At 50.3% G+C, this 14,896-nt stretch overlaps 1 non-coding gene across 1 annotated transcript; it reads left to right on the forward strand.

Moving 5' to 3' along the window:
• The first annotated feature begins 8,140 nt into the window (after positions 1-8,140).
• TRNAC-GCA (transfer RNA cysteine (anticodon GCA)) lies at positions 8,141-8,212 on the forward strand. Its single transcript has one exon. It is a non-coding gene; the product is annotated as a tRNA-Cys (tRNA).
• The last annotated feature ends 6,684 nt before the right edge of the window (positions 8,213-14,896 follow it).

Below are 14,896 nucleotides of genomic sequence, written 5' to 3' on the forward strand. Positions count from 1 at the left end.
TGACCCCTAGGTCTGGGAGATCCCCTGGAGAAGGAAATGGCAACCCACTCCAGTATTCTAGCCTAGAGAATCCCACGGACAGAGGACCCTAGTGGGCTGCAGTCCGTGGGGTTGTGAAGAGTCCGACATAACTGACACTTTCACTTTTCCTTTAACTGATGAGCTCAGGGAGATCATGACTCCATTAGCATCCCCTTCCTAAGCTAAGGTCAGTGATGTTGTCTGGGGAGGTGATTCCCACTCCAGTCCAGGTTCTTGGCTTCCTTCTGTCAGCAATTTTGCCTCTAGCTGTGTGAGGGTCCCGGAAAGCTCTTCTAGGTCTCAACTCTGATTCCTATCAGGATGCATTTGGGTGCCTGCTCACTCTTTTATGCAAGTCACCAGGGTGTCCCTCCTATTGCTGCAAGAGGGGGTCTGTGTCATAGAGGATTTGGGGCTAGTGTCTCAACCTCTGGTTTTTTTTACCGAACTTGCAAGCCTGTGTGCTGGACACACAGTGAGGCCCATCAATACCAAACATTAGAGTTTGGAACAGAGAAAGGCTTATTACGGATTTGTACAAGGAGATGGGTAGCTCCTGCCCTAAGAACCCCAAAGTTACTGAAAGCTTTCAGCAAGTCTCTCTAAAAGCGAAAGGTGAGGGGTGGGTGTGGCTAGTTGCAGACTCAGCGTCAGATCTTTTGTTCTTGAGGTCTGGTCATGGTCGGGGAACGATGTTCCTATAAATCTCTACCGATGAATGCTATTCTCTGTCCTGACAAGAAAGGGCAAAGCCCCAAGGTACAATTTTCACCCTCCCAGGTCCCAGTCCTGCCTAAGAGAAGGCAGATCTCAGTCGAAGGAGCAGGTTCCACACCCTGCCCAGCTGTCATCCCTGAGGGAGCCAGGCTTTCAACCCAACTGGCCCCCAGTCTCCTCAGGCGGACCAAAGAGGGAGACCAGGTCTCACAGACTATGACCAGACAGATGGTCACTGCTATTAGGTCACACAGGGGAGAGGTTCCCGCTGCCTCAAGGCCTGAACGAGGCTGATGGCCTTAGTAAGGGCTCTGGAGCCCTTCAGGACAGTGCCCAGTCTGTTCCCTGAGCCCTTCTGCTCACCTGCTGGCCCAACAAGGATAGGTAAGCTGAAAAGCCTCCAGAAGAAGGCCTGAATCTCCCTCTTAGCTCACTCTCCACCTGATGACCACCACACCGCTGACCCTTGACTGAATCACTTCCCCAGTGGTCCCTCACCGACTGTTACCAGTGGGCAGGTAACCAATAGCTGAGCAGGACAACTAATGGTGTGGCTCACTGACTGGTGGATGCTTGTGGGCGGGGCCCACTGAGGCACCACGCAATGGCTGAGCAAGACCTGTTGCCTAGTAACAGGGTGCAGAGTAATGAGGCCCAGCAATGGCTGACTGCCAAGGGCCGTGCTCATCCTGCTCTGTTACAGTTTGACTGAGCCCATCCCTGGCCAGTGTGACAAGGGCTATCAAGATTTTTGTAACAGAGCACAGCCATTACTATGTGTTCCCTTAATCTGTGTCCTGTTGCCAAGCAACGGTTATAGGGGAAGGGCCCATTAGTGGTCCTGCTCAGCGATTGGTGGGGAGTCCTGCTCACCCACTGCTGCAGTGGGCCCCTCCCACAAGCAACCAACAGCAAATGAACCACTGACGGTTAGTGGGCGGGGCCGTTCAGCCAACTGTTGGTAGAGTAGTGGTGGTCAGGCAAAGAGTGAGGTAAGCAGGTGAGCGGGGGGCACCCCGGGAACAGGCTGGGGGCTGTGTCCAGCAGGGCTCCAGAGCCTTCATCAAGGCCACTGACAGGACCCAGGCCTTGAGGCAGCGCTGAACCTCACCCCCTTCCCCACCTCTGTGATCTAAAGGCGGCAGCTGTCTTTGTAGGATGCCCCTGCCATCTGGGCGACCTGAGGGCCAGCTGAGCCGTGGACACAGTCTCCCTCAGCAATGATGGCTGGGCATGGTCTGGGGACCTGGCCCTGAGGGAGCCAGCTGAGACCAGCCTGTTAACCAGGCCCTCGGACCTGAAAGGGTGAAAGCTGCGTCTGGGGACCGAGCCCTTTCTTGTCAGAATAGAGGATAACATTTGTTAGAGATTTACAGATATATGTTGACCTGAGTGTGACCTGACCTCGGAGCACAAAGGATCTGACCCCAAGATGTTTGTAACAACTCACCCAGCTACTCCCTCCCCTTTCCTAGAAAAGGGCTTTGCTGAGGGCTTTCGTGGAGTGGGGGCTTTTTAAGGCATGAACCACTTGTCTCCTTGTGGGACAATAAAACCTTTCTCTGTTCCAAACTCCAACATCTTGGTATTGTTTGGCTTCACTGAGTCGGACACATCAGCTTGTGTTTCGGTAACAATTTTTCTGTTTCTGAAGGTAGAGGAGTCACCTCCTGGTAGACATAACTTCAAAGTGGTTTAGATCCATGCCTGGAGGCCAGACTTGTGAGATCAGCTGTTGTTCCCTAACCTGTGAAGGCGGAACCTGCCTCCTCCAGGCTACACCTTACACTGGGCAGAGACCAGACTCCAAGATGGAGCAGTTGTGCTGTGGGAGAACGCGAAAAGGGACAAGGGTGTGGTGACCGACCAAACGGGCCTGCAGAGCTGACCCCACCTCCTCCCTTTCCTCCCTCATAGAGGGTGCCACCACCAACTCTTGCTGCCCACCCTTGCGGAGATGGTGTGGGGAGGCCCTGGAGCCTGCGTCTCAGGATGAGGGCGGGCCTGGCTCTCACCTTTGCCTGCAGAGGGCAGCCTGGCATCAGGGGTCCGCGTTTCTGGAAAAACAGAGACAGAAGAGGGTGGGATAAGCCGCTTGCAGTCACATGGCCGATTGTTAAGGCAGATCCAGGGAGCGGCGTGCCACTTACCACACAAATGTCACCGTGGCCTGAGATGGTCCTGGGAGCGTGGAGGAGGGCAGACCAGACACCCTGTCCTGAGGTCGAGAAGGGTGTCATGCAGCAGAGTCCTGATGGCAAGGCGATCGTGGGCTGGAGAGTGGCCTGCCTCTGAGACCTTCTCTGACCTGTGTCTGCCCCCACATCTCTCCACACCTGCTCCCAAGTCCTCACTCTGAGCTCCAGTTTCTGCTTTCTTCCGTCTTCTCCTCGGCTTCAGGCTCCTTGTGAGAAGGCGCTGAGTCTTCCTGGAATGTCCCCAGCACTTAACACAGTGCCTGACATATGTAAGTAACAAACAATGAGTGCTTATTAAATGAAGGACGAACCAAAAGGAGCTCCGTTTTCTCCATCTTTCAAATAATAGCATTGGATCCAAGGCCCAATGCAGTTTTCAAGGCTTTTTTAAAAAAGAGGAATCTTTTATTCAAATGACTCAAGGCAAAGTGGGACCACCTTGACTGAAGCAGGGGACAGGACTCCTGGAGCCCTGTTCTCTCAGGACATAAAGAATCATGCCAAGACACCTGTCCATTGCTTTCTAGACTCTGACATTTTCTTTGGGGAGAAAAGTTTGCCTTTAAGCTGGTCCTTTGAATAGGTAAATTAAATCACCATGAGCTCAGACCTGGAAAGAAGGTGGTGTACTCAGCCAGGGTATTGAGTAGGTCGCATATAAATCTGGTGGTAAAAGTAGCATTTTCAGGCTCCTGCTGGGGCAGGGTGGCCCCTGTGGTTTCTGACCTTTCTGTGAGTGCTGTTACTGCAGGAACTGGGGTGTCACTTCCTCCACAGCAGGGCGTGGAGTCAGCTGGGCCCGGCACTGCGGTCAGCCATAGCCACCAGGGCTGGGTTCCTACAGTAGTTGTGGAAGAACTGGGCTGTTTGGTGGTTCCCATGGAGATGCCAAGCAGGCAAGGCCTGGTTGAGGTGCCCTGGGAGCAGAAGCCCCCCAGCCCCGGCTCAGCTCTGCTGAGCTGTGGAGCCTGGGGGTTTGCTCCTGAGTGGGGGCTCAAGTGAGCACTAGGAGGTGGAGGCATGAGGTCCAAGGGGCACCTGGGGTCCACCGTGGGATCTAGGAGGTCCCTGGGGTTTCAGCAATTACTTTCTTGCATTCCACCCTCTCTGAAAGCTTTTCCAGATTCATCAGGAGATAGCTCTGCTTCCTGCCTGCCCCTCCGCCACCTGACCCCCAGAACAGGCCCTGCTTGTGGGAGTTGCTTCCACACCCTCTGGCTCAAATCTTGGGCTGACAGTACGTGAGCAGATTGCTTTATTTACTCATGTTTCCAGGGGCCGGCTTCTCCTGCTGGGACTCTAGGCAAGGTGCAGACTGCATTCTCCCTCAGGAGATCTGGGTTACAAAGTTCTAGCATGTTCCTTGGGGAATTCAGAGGCAGGTCCACATTGGAGAACCAAGGCTGGAGAACCCTCTGAGCAGACACTAACCAGCCTCTAACCTTTGAAAGTGTTTGGTTGGTTTTTTTTTTTTTTGATTCTGCAAATGTGTTTTCACAAGAGTACATTCTCACCAAGAAAATGTGTGCAGATGAAGCTGAAGGGCTCTCTGTGCCTGCCACCCTCCATCCCCCACCCTCTCCCCCAGGCCCCTACTATTTTCCTTCTGGTGTGTAGCCTTTCAGGCTTCTTTCTCATGCATATTCATACAGGCAGGTAGTGCAGAAAAACACAGGGTTTAAAAAGCACACATACCATACTCTGTGTATCATTCTGCAGCTTGCTGACTTCACTGAGGAATATGTCTTAGGGACCTTTTCCTGTTGGCACCTTTTGATCAGCTGCACCCTTGGAGCTCCTGGATTTGGCTGCGTGGTAGGAACTTGGTTGTTAGAGTCCTGATCTAAGTGTGGCAGCCAGTAACAGTAAATGACTAGAACTCAATGAATTCAGTAAAGTTGCAGGATATAAAATTAACACACAGAAATCTGATGATATCTATACACTAGCAAAGATCAAAAAGAGAAATTAAGGAAACAATCCTATTTACCTTCACATCAAAAAGAATAAAATACCTAGGGATATACCGACCTAAGAAGACAGAGGACCTATATTCTGAAAACTTTAGGACACTGATAAAGGAAATTGAAGACAACACAAACAGATAGAAAGACATAGCATGTTCTTAGATTGGAACAATCAAATTCTTAAAATGCCTGTACTATCCAAGGCAATCTACAGATTCAATGCAATCCTTATCAAATTGCAAATGGCATTTTTCACAGAGCTAGAACAAAATAGTTTAAAATTTGTATGGAAATGCAAAAGACCCTGAATAGCCAAAGCTATCTTGAGAAAGAAAAAGAAACTGGAAGAATCAGACCTCCTGACTTCAGACTATCCTATAAAGCTACAGTAATTAAAACAGTATACTACTAGCACAGAAACAGACATCTAGGTCAAAGGAGCAGGGTAGGAAGCCCAGAAATAAACCCACGAACCTATGGTCAATTAATTTTTGACAGAGGAGGAAAGAAAATACAATGGAGAAAAGACAGTCTCTTTAATAAGTGGTGCTGGGAAAATTGGACAGCTATATCTAAAAGAATGAAACTAGAACATTCTCTAACACCATATTAAATAAACTCAAAATGGGTTAAGCACCTAAATGTAAGACCAGACACTATAAAACTCCCAGAGGAAAGCATAGGCGGAACACTCTTTGACATAAATTGCAGCATATCTTCTGGATCTGTCTTCCAGAGTAATAGAAATAAAAACAAAAAATAAACAAATGGGACCTAATTAAACTTAAAAAGCTTTTTTCACAGCAAAGAAACGATAAACAAAACGAAAACACAACCTACAGAAAAGGAAAAAATAGTTACAAATGATGTGACCAATGAAGGATTAATTTCCAACATATACAAACAGCTCATGCAACTCAGCATCAAAAAAAAAAAGAAAGAAAATAACTCAATCAAAACATGGGCAGATGACCTAAATAGCCCTTTCTCCAAATGCTCAACATCAATAATTATTAGAGAAATGCAGAGCAAAACAACAGTGAGGTATCACCACACTGAGACCAGAATGACCATCAAAAAAGTCTACAAACAATAAATGTTGGAGAGGGCGTGGAGAAAACGGAGTCCTCCTATACTGTTGGTAGGGGTATAAACTGGTTCAGTCACTATGGAAAAATGGTATGGAGGTTCCTTAAAAAGCTAAAAATGAAATTGTCATATGATCCTGTAATCTCAACCCTGAGCACTTATCCTGAGAAAATTATAATTCAAAAAACACACCAATGTTCATTGCAGCACTGTTTACAATAGGCAAGACATGGAAGCAACCTAAATGTCCATTGACAGGTGAGTGCTGTGTGTATATATATATATATATATGAAAAGAATGAAACAATGCCATTCGTGGCAACAGGGATGGACCTAGCAATTATCATACTAACTGAAGTAACCCAGACAAAGACAAATATTATAATATCATATGATATTGCTTACACAGGAATCTAAAAAGATGCAAATGAACTTATTTACAAAATAGACATAGACCCACAGACACAGGAAAGAAGCTTACTGTTACCAAAGTGGAAAGGGGTGGGGGAGGGGTAAATAAGGAGTTTAGGATTAACACATACACACTCCTATATATAAAATAGATAACCAACAAGGACCTACTGTATAGTGCAGGGAACTATACCCATTAATTTGTAATAAACTGTCAGTCGTGTCTGACTCTGCCATCCTATGGACTGTAGTGCCGGGTTCCTGTCCAAGGGATTCTCCAGGCAAGAATACTGGAGTGGGTTGCCATGCCCTCCTCCAGGGGATCTTCCCGACCCAGGGATTAAACCCAGGTCTCATAATGTCTCCTGCATTGGCAGGTGGGTTCTTTACCACTAAGGCCATCTGGGAAGCCCATAAGGGAAAGAATCTGTAAAAGAAAAGATGCGTGTCTATATATGTATAACTGAATCAGATTGTTATACACCTGAAACTAACTCCACATTGTAAGTCAACTACAACGTTTTTAAAAAGTGTGGCAGCCAGGAGCAAGTGGCTGGGCTGGCTGTGTCAAAGTTTCTTCCATGAGCTACAGAAAGGGAAGAGCTGTACCCTGTAGTCCTGGGGGCACAATCTGGCATAGTGTTTCAAGATCTGGGGGGCCATTAGATATTGGTGGTCTGGAATGATCTCCATTCATTCATTTATTTAACAACAACAACAAAAAATGTGCCTACCTTCGGCAGGAAAAAAGAGCAGTCATTATTCCCTGCTCTTAAGGTGGGCCTTAGAAGTTGGCACAGGGCTTCCCTGGTGGTGCAGTGGTTAAGAACCTGTCTGCCAATGCAGGAGACACGGGTTCAATCCCTGATCCAGGATGATCCTGCATGCCCACAGAGCAACTAATTTGGGCCGTGTAGGGCGTCTGCTGACTCCAGCAGCAGAAACAATAGACTGCTCTCCTCTTTCACGCGGTAGACTTGACCTGTGAGCCCAGAGCTGCAGAGTTGGCCCCCTGGGCTGTGTCCTGGCTCCCCTTGACTTCTTTCAGGGGAGTCACCCCCCATTCCCTGTACTGTAGACATGGATTCTGAGTGGGAGCGGATACATTCTTACATGACATCACTCCTGAAATAGTGGTATCACTGAACTCCCCTTGGTTGCACTAGAACCCCAGCCAGGGCAATAAGGGTCCGGCTCTAGGATTTTTCAGAATTAAACACTTTTCTCCCTGGCATCCCAAGTGTGGTGACATACACCTAGAGGTGTTTGATGTGGGAGTCTCAGCTGCCTGGAGAGGTTTGTTTGAGAGATTAAAGCTAATTTGAGAAGGAAGCAAAGAAAAAAGCTGAACGGAGAGTCCTGATAACTTTTGAATTTCCGAAAGTCAGTTTCTTCTCTGATCTAAATTTCTTAAAGATTTGTTTTCGTGTTCATCCTCAGTCCTGTCCAACTCTTTGCAACTCCATGGACTGTAGCCCACCAGTCCATGGGATTGTCCAATCCCTCCGTCCATAGGATTCTCCAGGCAAGAGTCCTGGGGTGGGTTGCCATTTCCTCCTCCAGGGGATCTTCCTGACCCAGGGATTGAACCCGGGTCTCCCGTGATCTCCTTCATTGCAGGCTGACTCTTTACCCACTGAGTTTGTTTAATCAGTTGATATTTAACTCTGCCACTGATTTGTCAGTGTTAGCATGATATGATTCTGGACATGAAATATTAGCTAGACAGTTGTGACTGGGGGTATAGCTCAGTGGTAGAGCATTTGACTGCAGATCAAGAGGTCCCTGGTTCAAGTCCGGGTGCCCCCTTGTTTTCTTCACTCACAGAACCCACCTTAGGGCTCATCTTTCAGGAGAGAGTATTTGGGGTGAAAAGGTGAGAAAGGGGAGATTAATGAAGAGCTAGAGAGATGGATGCTGGGTAAACAGACTCAACAGATGTCCACTAGAGGGAGTGAACAGATTGAGACTTGAGACAAAACCACGTCTGGTCCTGCATCGTCTGGGCTGGAGGAGACAGGACAGGAAGGAGAGATGCTAGACTGCTGCTGATGGCAAGAGGAGCTGACCCAAGCCCTGCTCCCTCTCCTGGGCCCCGGCTCTCGCTGCCTTCTCTTTCCCCTCCCTCTTGCTGTGCACAAGGTGTTTGCAAGAAAATAATTTCTCATCAGCCTGCACATCTCGGCTCAGTTCACAAAGGACTCTTGGCTTTGCGGGCAGAGACTAACCCTGACGGGCTGAAACCACGATGATCATGCTGTCCCTCGGCGGTTGTATCTGCAGTGGGCACAGTTCTCTGAACCATGAACCTCCTTAATCAGCCAGGGGTCCTCAGTACCTGGCACAGATGGGAACACGGTAGGGGCTCAAAGGATGTCTGTTGAGGGACTTCCCTGGTGACCCAGTGGTTAAGACTCCATGCTCCCAATGCAGGGGGCACAGGTTTGATTCCTGGTGGGGGAGCAAAGATCCCACATGGCACAGCCCAAGATAAAAAGAAAAATCTGTTGAAGACATGACCTGGCTACAGGGCCTTCCCCACTCTCCCCTTCTCCATGTCTGACCTCCAGAGTCCCTTCAGCATCCTTTCCCTTCTCACTACAGCCTTGCCCCCAGCCTTCCCCGGGTGCAAATCTGGAAACAAAGTCCTTGCTGAAAAGGTTCAGAGAGAGGGTGGGCACCTGGAGAAGGTCCTGCAGGTCAGCACCAGGCTCTGGGGAATCCAAGCTGGTAGAAAAACACTGAACTTGTACAGAGGTACCAGGAATTTTTCACGTGTGGTTCGGCCACCTGGCCCAAGTCCTGTCCTTCCTTCGGCCCTAAACTCAGAGGAGCTCATTTCCCACCTTGAGGAGTTAGGGGCACTTTGCACAGCTGCTCATGTAGTATTTATTTCCCTGTCTTTCATTTAACAAATATAAATTAAAATACTTACTATGTACTAGATTTGGAGCTTCCCAGATGGTGCTGGTGGTAAAGAACCTGCCTGCCAATGTAGGAGACACAAGAGATGTAGGTTCGATCCCTGTGTCTGGAAGGTCCCGGAGGAGGGCATGGCAACTCACTCCAGTATTCTCACCTGGAGAATCCCATGGACAGAGCAGCCTGGCAGGCTACAGTCCATAGGGCCGCAAAGAGTCAGACACGACTGATGTGACTTAGCACGCACACATGACGTACCAGATTCAGGCTCAGGGTTGAGCATCCTTAAGAAAAGTGAGGTGGGATCCCTGTTCTCAAGGGGCTCATGGACCAGCGCGTGGGTCCACTGTGGTGCAGAAAGCAGACACCTGAGATGTGTATCTTGTGCTCATCAGTGAGGCTGCTGCCTTCGAGGTCTTGATTTCAAACACAGTATCGGACCATCACCGCTGTCTGCTGACCTTGCCATGCCTTCTTTCAAGGCACCATATGGCTTTTCATCACCTGCCTCCCCTCCCCGTGTTCTCTCCTCTTGCCCACACAGCTTGGATCCATTGACCCAGCGAATCAACAGCTCTCTTTCAAATCTCTTACGTATCCGGCCCTCTCTCCCTGAATGGAATCTACCTGGCAAAATCACAGTGCAGGTATTCTCTTATTCCATGCCCACATCCAAGCAGCCGGACATTGCTGGGGACAATCACCCAGCCGTCTTGACAAACTTCACCTGTGACCAAAATCTCAAGTCAGTATTGGATGTAGCTAGGGTGGCAGTAGTGGTAAAGAATCCGCCTGCCAAAGCAGGAGACACAAGAGAGGCAGGTTCAGTCCCTGGGTTGGGAAGATCCCCTGGAGGAGGAAAGGGCAACCCATTCTTGCCTGGGAAATCCCACAGACAGAGCCTGGTGGGCTACAGTCCATGGGGTCACAGCATCAGATGTGAGAGAGCACACAGCACACACACACACAAACACACACACACACACGCAGGAGTCTTGTATATGCTTGCTTTCTCACTTTCTGAGACAGCTTCTTCACCTCTTCTATGCTCTTTTCAAATTCTCAACACTCCCTCCCTCTCCCCTACTGTAGCTGAATATCTTAACTATTCAGACAATGGATGCAATTAGATGAAAACTATTTCCACCTTTCTCCCATTAATTCCAAGCAACCAGTCTGTCTGCATTCATAGCAGCTGCCTTCGGCTCTGTTAAGAAGAAATGTTTTCATTCTCATCTGTCAAGGTCAATCTATCACTTGTGAATTAAACTCGCTTCTTGCCTCCTCAAGAACCCCACTGCGTTTTCTCTCTCCTGCATCAGCGTTTAATTCCTCTCTACAGGGTTGTGTTGTCTTAGGCGCACCACATGCCTTAATATCACCCACCTTTTTAACCACTGGGCCACCAGGGAAGTCCTGATTGGGCTTTGGGTGTTTCTCTTTAATATTTAGTGTTGGCAGTGCTGGGTCCTTGCTGCCATGTGGGCTCTCTCTAGTTGTGTCGAGCAGGGGCTACTCTCTAGCCGTGGTGCTCAGGCTTCCCCCTGCGGCGGCTTCTCTTTTTGCAGAGCGCAGTCTCTAGGGCGCGTGGGCTGCAGTAGTTGCCGCGTGTGGGCTCAGCATATTCAGCCCCCCAGGCTCTAGAGTTCAGGCACAGTAGTTGTGGCGCACATACCTAGTTGTTCCGTGGCATGTGGGTTCTTCCCGGGCCAGGGATCGAACCCGTGTCTCTTGTATTGGCAGATGGACTGTCTACCACTGAGCCACCGGGGAAGCCCTAGCACTTACTTTTGAAAAAGCCTCTCTTGATCTGTTGGAGAAGGTGAAGACACCCCACCCCAGCACGCTTGCCTGGAAAATCCCATGGACGGAGGAGCCTGGTGGGCTGCAGTCCGTGGGGTCGCTAAGAGTCGAACACGACTGAGCGACTTCACTTTCATGCATTGGAGAAGAAAATGGCAACCCACTCCAATGTTCTTGCCTGGAGAATCCCAGGGACAGGGGAGCCTGGTGGGCTGCCGTCTGTGGGGTCGCACAGAGTCGGACACGACTGAAGCGACTTAGCAGCAGCTCTTGATCCGTGACCCCTCTAGTTCCTGCCCAGTTTCTCTGCTCCCATTTCCCAGAAAATGGCTCAGAAGACTTGTCTGTACCCGCTGACTCCACTTTCTTATATCCCACTCCAGTCCAGTTTTCATTGTATTAATACCTGGTCCTTTGAAATGGCCTTCATCAAGGTCATCAGTGCCCTGTATTTGAGTAATATTTTGCTGACAGCAGAGACCAGCTCTCTCTCTGCTCTCTACTTAGCCTCTTGCACTTTTACAAGGATGACCACTCCATCCTTAAAACTTGTGAAGGCTAAGCTTTCCAGACACCTCACTTTGCTTCCATCCTGCCCCACGGGGTGCTATTTCTCTGCCTTCCTGTCTAGCTCTCCTCTTCCACCAGCCTGGAAATGTTGGGACACCCAGGGCGATGTCCTGGCCTGACTTCTCACCTCTTAGTCCTGTGGCTTCAAATTCCTGTAACACGTTGGTGACTTATGTCGATGATTTACGTCCCCAGCCTGGACCACTCCTTACCCTCCAGACTTGAATACCTACCTCCCCTGGGTTACCTAATGGGATTCTCTAGCTTAATTTATCCCACCCTCACCCCAGTCTGCTCCTTCCTAACCCTACTGCAGTAGAACACACGGGCCCAAACCTGCCCAGCTGCCCCACCGAGAGCCTAGCGTGGCCCCTGACTCTCCTCCTCCGGGTTCACACCCAGCCTGTCAGTGACTCCCAGCAGTTCCTCCTTCAGAACGCTCCCCACCCCACCAACTGTCTCCAGCCTCATCTCCTGGGTTGCACTGTCCTCCCCTCAAATCCATTCTCCCTGCAGTGGCCAGAGCGAGATCTCGTTCCCCTGCCGCTCCAAACCTCTGATGGCTTCCCCTCACGCAGACTGAAATAGGAATGAAACCCAGGAGTTTGATAGCAACCCTGGCGTCCTGCAGGGAGAGCAGCCATCTGGGGGGCTCCTGGAAGGCTCTCCAGGTGGAGGCAAGCACACCCCACCTCAATGAAACTGCATTGTCACCCACCCCTTCCCACCCAGATACCCTGGGAACATCCCTTTTTTCCTAGAACAGGGCTGCAAACGCCCAGGACACTTCACCACCCGCCTCTCTCCTCCTCGGGCTCCATCAGTCACCGCACGGAGAGGACCACAAGCTCCGACGCTCCTCCTCGAATCACCAAGACCTCCAAGGTGAAGGCACAAGTGTGGCTGCGCTGATGTTGTCTGCCATGATTCACACTAGTGGTCCTGGCCCCAGTCTTGCTTCCCAGTGCGAGTCCAGCCATCAGGAATACAGAGACGTGTGTGATGATGGAGGTGTGCATGAGGCCCCGGGGGAGTCAGAGCAGGAGGCAGTGGGGGAGTGGGGGTCTCTACAGACACAGTGACACGTGACCTTGGCTTAACCAACAGTTGTTTGAGACCAGAAGGATCTGGTTGGCGGATTCTGGGGGTGGAGAGTGTGGAACATTCCTGGCAGACCAGCAAAAGAGCTTGGTCATGGAGCCAGGCTGGAAAGACAGGGAGGGGTTTTCCATGTCATCCTCTGATACACCTGACTTGCGCAGTTACCTAAAGCTTGGATATTTAGGTCGTTTCAAATTCCTTTCCATTTTAGGGAGACTTGTGATGGACAGGGAGTTTGTTAAGGAATCTTCCCTGGTGGCTCAGGTAAAGAATCTGCCTACAATGCAGGAGACCTGGGTTTGATCCTTGGGTTGGGAAGATCCCGTGGAGAAGGGAAAGGCTATCCTCTCCAATATTCTGGCCTGGAGAATTCCATGGACTGTATAGTCCATGGGGTCACAAAGAGTCAGACACGACTGAGCGACTCACACTTTCACTTTCACTTGGCCATTTTGTAACATTTTAGCAATAGTCCTGAGAGCTAATGTTTGTTGAATGTTTACTCTGTTACAGGGACTTCTAAGTGACCTGTTTCATTTAGCATCCACTCAAGCACCAGAACAGGTACTACTGGTTTTCCCATTTTGCTGTTGAGTTCAGTCTCTGAGTCGTGTCCGACTCCTTGCGACCCCATGGACTGCAGCATGCCAGACCTCCCTGTCCCTCACCCTCTCCTGGAGTTTGCCCAAGTTCATGTCAGTTGAATCTGATGCCATCCAGCCATCTCATCCTCTGCTGCTCACTTTAAAGATAGGGAATTAGAAGCTCATAGAGGTGAAATGACTTATACATGATCCCACTGCTAGTAAGTGGTTAAAACCAGGATTGAAACTCAGGACTGGAGTCAACCCAGTTCTCTCTGATTCCAGGGCCCTAGGATTCCTGCTGCTGTTCTGTTGTTCTTCTTCTTATTATTATTATTATTACAGTATGCTCATATGCTCACTTGGTTCTCTTGCTCCAACTCTTTGTGACCCCATGGAATATAGCCCACCAGGCTCTTCTATCCATGGACTTTCTAAGCAAGAATACTGACGTGGGTTGCCAGTTCCTACACCAGGGGATCTTCCCAACCCAGGGATTGAACCTGCGTATCTTGGGTCTCCTGCATTGGCCAGCAGATTCTTTACCACTGGTGCCCCCTGGGAAGCCCCTGGTCCCTTGCTAGGAGTCCCTTTTGTTTTTACACAATAACTGAGGTCCCCCAGAGACCAGGACTCACAATAGCTTCATCCCTTCCATCCTCCCTACTGTCCTGGGTGTCCTTCCCCAAATGGGATGATCAAGGTAGCTTGAGAGGACATAGAGCCGACCCAAGGTCAGCAGAGGGAGGTTTGGGGAAGGGTGTTGGCCAGAGGGTGAAGTCCCTGCAGGATGCCTCCCAAGAGCAGAGGCACCTCATGGGATCTGGACACTGGGGTGCAGACCTCAGCACAGGAAGAGCTCCCTGGTTCTAGAGCAGGCTCATGGGGAGCTGGGCCCTAGAAGGGGGTTATCAATGACTGCCCCAGAGTGCCTCACCCCTAGAAGGAAGGCAGGGAGCCTGATGAATTGTGGGCTGAGGTCCCACCCCGGGTGAGGGGGTAACCCAACAGGTATGTATTGGGCTCTGTAGGGAGAGGGCTCAGTTTTGCACTGAGGGGACTTATTGCAGAGATTCAGAAACACATAGGGAAGACAGGAGCCCTGGGTTTTACTGATGTGATGAGTGATTAGACTGAGGGCACAGTCGGTGGAGGTGGGTGACCCACGTTGGCGTCAGCATTGGGTGGGAAGGTGGGCGGAAGCCAGGAAGAGGTGAGCAGCTGGGAGAACAGAAGACAGTCAGGGGGCGGAGCGAGGGGATGGTGGGGGGAGGAGACGAGGCTGTAGCAGGGTGGGGACCGGCAGAGGCCACGACGTGGGGGGCAGTTTCTAGGAATGACCAGTCCCGGCTGTGTCCTCTGGCCAATGAGGAGCTGAGGTCAAGGCGCTGGGGAACCAGGGATGGGGGAGGCCCACCAGCCTGGATGCAGAGGCTACCCGGCACTACCAGAGAGGCAGGAGGCGGGGAGCAGAGGTCGCTGCATCCAGGCTGGAGATGGAGCCTCTGGGGGC

This window comes from Ovis aries, chromosome 4 (genome assembly GCF_016772045.2).
Source record: "Ovis aries strain OAR_USU_Benz2616 breed Rambouillet chromosome 4, ARS-UI_Ramb_v3.0, whole genome shotgun sequence".
NCBI classification, from domain to species: Eukaryota; Metazoa; Chordata; class Mammalia; order Artiodactyla; family Bovidae; genus Ovis; species Ovis aries.